This window comes from Chiloscyllium plagiosum, unplaced genomic scaffold (assembly GCF_037043375.1).
Source record: "Chiloscyllium plagiosum isolate Xiang-an unplaced genomic scaffold, Cpla_swu_hap1 HiC_scaffold_15, whole genome shotgun sequence".
NCBI classification, from domain to species: domain Eukaryota; kingdom Metazoa; phylum Chordata; class Chondrichthyes; order Orectolobiformes; family Hemiscylliidae; genus Chiloscyllium; species Chiloscyllium plagiosum.
The window spans coordinates 15,866,512-15,873,333 of record NW_028270153.1 but is presented as its reverse complement, the minus strand read 5'-3'; the positions used below and the strand labels follow the sequence as shown (position 1 = coordinate 15,873,333).

The following is a 6,822-nucleotide window of genomic DNA, read 5'->3' as shown; positions in this document are numbered from 1 at the left end:
TCTCTGTACCAAACCAGTCTGATCGGAGCCTGACCTGATTTATTACCCCTCTGAAAAAAAATCAAGGACAGAGTATCCTTGAGCCAAGGAACAGCTTTTAGAAAAAAAAAGTCTAGCCTTGTGACAGTATTTATCAAAAGACAATTCTGAGAGACGGTGCAGCAGCTGGGAGAGATTCACTGCCTTCCAACCCTGCTAAATCCTAACAAAAAATCCTGCATTTGTGAGAGCTTCACTATACCCACTCAGACTGCTTCTACTGTTCCAACTTAAAAAAAACCCAAGGCTTCACAAGTTGTTTATCTTCTCATAGACTGCTTGCCACCTATCCCCTATTACCTCTCTAAAAGAAACCAGGACTAAACACATCTCTTAAAGCCAAATTATCATCACAATACAAATCAGAACCTGCCTCCATCACAGTTTCGGGCAGCATATTTCAGATCCTGACTATTCACTTCTTTATTTCCTTTGTCAATTACTTTAAATCTGTGTCCTATCATTCTTGATGCTTTCAAGAATGGGTACAGTTATTCCCTGTCTACTCTGTTCAGACCTCTCACAATCTTGGACACGTCAGATCTCGTTTCAACCTTCTCTTTGACAAGGCAGTCTGAACATCCTAATGTAGTCATAGCACTTCATTCCCTACTTTACTCCCTTCAATTAAGATCAGTAGTGGGATGCTGGTGAACATGGTCATTCTCCATTTCTTGGGAACACATTGTCGTCTTGAGACACGAACAGTGAAATTCATCATTGTCCCCAAAATGCTAGCTTGGTTCTTTAGCCGACTGAAAAGAAGAATATTTAAGAACCTGGTTTCTCAAACCTGACACTGCAGTCAGGGTCTACCGGACAGCAATGATTCCTGTATGCTTATTTAAGTTAGATATTTGACTCTGAATGGGCTGCATGTATTTTTCCTAATCAATCTGATCAACGATGGCATGACACACCTCTCAAGCACGTGCAACCTGGACCCAGACCTTCTGCCTAAGAGTGAGGGACATTACCACAACACCATGAGAACCATAATTCAGACTTTTGAACAGACGTCTCATATAATAAAGTTGACTTTTCCCTGTGCTTATCAGTAGTTTTCATACAATATTTAGCATGCTGCTCTTTTACCCTGATTTACTTATTTAAGGTGTAATTTGTCTGGATAGCACACAGATAAATACTTTTCACTAAAACAATAAATACTGGAGATCACAGTGAGTCAGGCAGCATCAGAACAGAGAGAGAGCAATCTAATGTTTCGAGTCTAGATGGCTCTTCATCAGATTCACTGTATCTCGATACATGGCAGTAATAAATCAAGTCAAAGATATTTTTCTAATCAGCCCGTCGTGACATATCTCTCGAGCACGTGGGGCTTGAAACCAAGCCTCCTTGATCAGACGTAAGGATATTACCACAGCACAAGAATTTTTTTTCAATATTTTTTTCTGATGCTATTACACACTTCTGACGCAGCTGGGACTTGAACCAACCTAGGCCTCCTTGTTCAGAGATAGGGACATTACCACTGCATAAGAGCTGTTATCTGGGTTTTTTTTCTGATGTTATTACACACATCTGGAGCGGATGGGGCCTTTAATCAACCTAGGTCTCCTGGATAAGAGTCAGGGACATTACCACTGCACAAGAAGACCGATTATTCGTTTTTTTCTGATGTTATTAGACACTTATGCAGCAGATAGGTCTGTAACCGACCGAGGCTCCTTGTTCAGAGATAGATTCATTACCAGTGCACTACAAAGACCCCTGCTGCAGAACAAAAGAAAGTAGCTTCACTAGCATGCCTTAGAAAAGCGCATGCGCGGCCACACCGATGCCGATTGGGGCGCATGCGCGTCCCTCTCCCGGACGGGACAGGAACGCATGCGCGAGTCCTCCAGGAGGCGAGGATTTCAAGGCGCCCCGGCTCTCCCGAGGCGGGACCTGACGTCATCCCGCAGCCGGTCCTTGACATCGATTGGCTGAAATGCCGACCCATGAGAAGGCACCTTACTGCGGCCTGGTCTGTGCTTCGGCTGGGGCCGGCCCAATGGGTGCGCGGCTGTTTGGGGGGTCGGTGAGTGGGTAGTTCTCTCTCTCTCTCTGGATGCTGGTCTCTGTGTTGACGGGACCTGTAGGGGGGGTGGGTGGGGGAGGGCGGAGATCGCGGATCCTGTTCAGCATCAATCGATGAAATTTATGGCTGTGTGGAATTAACGTTGCGGCAGTGGCCCCGCGGGATGAGAGCGGTTGGGCCGGCGGCCTGACGGAGGCCGGTAAGGTGTGTGTCAGAGTGCGGGGCCCTGCGAGCCTCGGGCTACCCTCAGAGGGCAGAGGGAGCCTTGGCATCATCCCCGGGCCCGGTGCCACTCTAACCCGCTGTCATTCATTGTGCCGCGGTGTTTCGAGCTTTACCTTCCCTCCCCGCCTCTTTACAGGGTGTTTGGTTGACACCCAAACCTCTCAGTTTGCTCAGTTGTTGTACCGTCGATTAAACCAAATACAAAACAAATGCATATGTTTTTTGAGAATCTTCTCACACGGCGCGTCTGAAATCGATCTGTCAATTCAGATCACAGCGTTTCTACCCAAGTGTCACACTCCCTTGTTTGGTGTTAAACACAGCTGTAGTATCTTTAATTTCTCTAATAATCCGGAAGGAGACCTTCTGACCTATTATGCCTCTGAAACCAAAATCTCCAGTAAGTCCTTAATCATCCTCTCTTTTCTCATTACCCCTGCCGGAGTCACGTTTTTCAAATATTTATCCAATTCACTTTCGAAAGGTACCTTTGGATGGGCTGCCATCACTCTTTTGTACGAGTACGAATGTCAGTTTTCCTTACTTATGATCGATATGATTATAATCAAGTTATTTGCTTTGTTCTGTTCGAAGAATGCAGCGATGCTAATTCGTCTGTCATGTTAACTACAGTTTAAATTTACTTCAATAAATCTTGTATTGCATTTTCTGTTGAATTCAATAGTTAAAGCACATAAATGTTTCTCTATGCAATTGCACAAATGGGGTTACTTCATCTTTTGTTAAATACGTTGTTACAGAAGTAATGTTTAGTATGATTGTGTACTATATATTACCTGATAATTCTATTTTTCATCAAATTATTTATCCTTTATAAAATGAGTTCTTTAATGTTCTGTTTTTAGTAAATCAGTCTTTCTGGTGGGATGGATTTAAACCTATAGAAAATAAATTGAATGTGACAGATGTGTGTCTCCAGTTGCTCCCAGAAACATGCTTCAAGGGTGAAATAAACTGTTTCACTACAAACCAGTTTGATTTTTAAATTGTGCATTGAAAATTTTAGTTAAGAGGCTCAGTGATTGCTATGCATAAGATCCATTTAAACAGCTTTTCTGTGTGAAAAGATGAGTATAGAAACTAGTTATTGAGCATGTAATAACTTACTGTTTTTACAAAGCATATGCCTCAATGTAAACTCTGTCAAGTATTGGATGTAGATCTCTCAAGTTGATTTTTCAAAAATAGTTCTTGTGGGAAAATTTTATTTTCCTGTGACACTAGCTGAGAAATGTGTTAGTGTGCAAATAGGCCCTTTTTAATGGTGTTGATTTTTACTTTTACTTTGACACTGACACTGACCCATTACACCCAGCTTGCAGTGTCACTACATTTTTAATATGTAAGCAGTTGAACCTTGTTAAGATAGTTAACAAGTTCTTCTGTACTTCAATCAGGAATATTTCTTAAAATTTTCTTTCATGTTGTGATTTATTCTGCCTTATTAATTGTGCTAATGCAGAAGTTGCTGGTGTATTCATCAGTAACCAATGGCACATGAATGCAGGATAAAATGCAAGATTTTAGGACAAAGTTCTTCACATTGTCTTGGTTCACACTGATTTATTGGGGCGTAGGTCCTTCCGTTGATATAGTGAGATGCTGTATTGGACTAGAGTCATAGAGTTACAACACTATGGTCCAACTTGTCCATGCCGACCAGATATCCTAACCTAATCTAGTCCCATTTTCCAGACTTGGCTGATATCACTCAAAATCCTTCCTATTCGAATACCCATCCACATGCCTTTTAAATGTTGTAAATGTACTAGCCTCCAGCACTTCCTCTGGCAACTTGTCCTATACGTGCACCACGGTCTGCATGAAAAAATTGCCCCTTGGGTCTCTCTCAAATTTTTTCCCCTCCCTCCTAAACTTATGCCCTCTAGTTCTAGACTCCCCCACCCCAGGGAAAATTGTCTATATTCCCTATCCATGCCCCTCATGATTTTATAAACCTCTACAAATGAACAGAAACATACTAAATTGGTGGCTTGTCACCGGCACAGAATATTTGTGTGTATCCCTCAGCGTTTTGTAATTACACATTTGTAATTCTTAGGTCTTGAGATTTTGTATTTTCAGAATATTATACACAGTACATAATTTTATCAGGTTGTAAGTTTGCTTGCAGAGCTAGTAGATTTGTTCTTGGATGTTTCGTCACCATGCTAAATAACGTCATCATTGAGCCTCCAGAGAAGCATTGGTGTTCTATTTATCTGTTTGCTATTTACCTGCTTGCTATTTATCTGTCTCAGTTTGTTGTGGTAGGTGATATCACTTCCGGTTCTGTTTCTGAGAGGTTGGTAAATGGGGTCCAAATCTATATGTTTGATGGAGTTCTGGTTGAATGTCAGGTCATAGTCATACAGATGTACAGCATGGAAACAGACCCTTCGGTCCAACCTGTCCATGCCGACCAGGTATCCCAACTCAATCTAGTCCCACCTGCCAGCACTCGGCCCATATCCCTCCAAACCCTTCCTATTCATATACCCATCCGAATGCCTCTTAAATGTTGCAATTGTACCAGCCTCCACCACATCCTCTGGCAGCTCATTTCATACATGTACCACCCTCTGCATGAAAAAGTTGCCCCTTTTATATCTTTCCCCTCTCACCCTAAACCTATGCCCTCTAGTTCTGGACTCCCCAACTCTAGGGAAAAGACTTTGTCTATTTATCCTATCCATGCCCCTCATAATTTTGTAAGCCTCTATAAGGTCACCCCTCAGCCTCCGACGGTCCAGGGAAAACAGCCCCAGCCTGTTCAGCCTCTCCCTGTAGCTCAGATCCTCTAACCCTGGCAACATCCTTGTATATCTTTTCTGAACCCTTTCAAGTTTCACAACAGCTTTCCGATAGGAAGGAGACCAGAATTGCACGTAATATTCCAACAGTGGCCTAACCAATGTCCAGTACAGCCGCAACATGACCTCCCAACTTCTTTACTCAATACTCTGACCAATAAAGGAAAGCATACCAAACACCTTCACTATCCTATCTATCTGCGACTCCACTTTCAAGGACTGAATAGTTTGCAAGGGTTATTTAAAGAACATATAGTTGAAAAGAAAACATGCACTTTCAACATTAAAAGTGCTGTTGTTCGGTTTTAATAATGTCTACTTATGAGCATGTGAGATTATTGACAGTATGGTGAAAGGGAAAAAGTGAGGACTGCAGATGCTGGAGATCAGAGTTGAGAGTTTGGTGCTGGAAAAGCACAGCCAGTCAGGCAGCAACTGAGGAGCAGGAGAGTCTATGTTTGGGGCATTAGTCTTACATTAATACGGCAAATTATACTTGTTTTCCTCCAATTTAGTGATAATAAGAGACATTTATTTGTTAGGTAAAAACAAGGACTGCAGATGCTGGAAACTAGAGTCTAGATTAGAGTGGTGCTGGAAAAGCACAGCAGTCAGGCAGCAAACGAGGAGCAGGGAAATCGACGTTTTGGGCAAAAGCCCTTCATCAGGAATAAAGGCAGGGAGCCACATTAATTTATTATGCAGTTGAGTTGTCCTTTAGCACAGCTTCATCTGGTTGATTTGATGTTTTATGGGCGGCACGGTGGTTAGCACTGCTGCCTCACAGCGCTAGAGACCCGGGTTCAATTCCCACCTCAGGTGACTGACTGTGTGGAGTTTGCACGTTCTCCCCGTGTCTGCGTGGGTTTCCTCCGGGTGCTCCGGTTTCCTCCCACAGTCCAAAGATGAGCAGGTCAGGTGAATTGGCCATGCTAAATTGCCCGTAGTGTTAGGTTAGGGGTATGGTGGGTTGCGCTTCGGCGGGGCGGGTGTGGACTTGTTGGGCCGAAGGGCCTGTTTCCACACTGCAAGTAATGTAATCTAATTATGTTATTTAAAAATCCATAAATCAATCTCTGTAAGCCAGAGACTGATGGAAGCATTCTATTGCATATGGGTATTAAGTGAATATCAGTTTATATTTCAGTAAGTTGTCACATTCAGTAAAGCAGTTGCGAAAATTATGGGGACATACATCTCATTGATGTGAACATTTTGGTTCTCTCACTTTGATACTTGCAACTTCGGAAGTAGTAACTTGTCTCATGATAAAGTCAGTGTTGTAAAGCCACAGCCTAACCATAACCTGAACCTGAACTTGATACAGAAGTAGGTGTGAGAGTTGATACTAAGAGATACGACACTAAATTGTGGAGTTGTTACCAATTCTTAAGCTTCCTATTTATACAAGGCCAAGAATGAAGCAAAAAATAAACCAGTGTTGTTTCACTATTTACAGTTAATTACTTTCACTCATCAGCCAGATCTTCAACATAATGGTCCATAACCCCTGTAATGTGGGGGAATAATCATCTCAGCAGCAGGTTACTTTGAAGAACAGGTTCATTTGTTTTTCCATATGCACAAACCTTTTTCAGGCAGACTGTTAATTATCATTTTCTGATAAGTATTAAATTAATGATTTTCATAGAACTCCATGCTTCTAATTCTAAAACACTA

The 6,822-nt window shown here is 42.2% G+C and overlaps 1 protein-coding gene across 5 annotated transcripts in view; it reads left to right on the top strand.

Annotated features, from left to right (window-relative positions):
- Positions 1-2,146: 2,146 nt before the first annotated feature.
- Positions 2,147-6,822, top strand: part of ncoa6 (nuclear receptor coactivator 6) — a 57,600-nt gene continuing 52,924 nt past the window's right edge. For 4 of the 5 annotated variants that reach the window (XM_043710750.2, XM_043710752.2, XM_043710747.2 and 1 more), the window contains exon 1: positions 2,147-2,287. The gene's annotated coding sequence lies outside the window, so the exon portion shown is untranslated. The remainder of the gene's footprint in view (positions 2,288-6,822) is intronic. The other variant, XM_043710749.2, reaches the window with a different exon arrangement.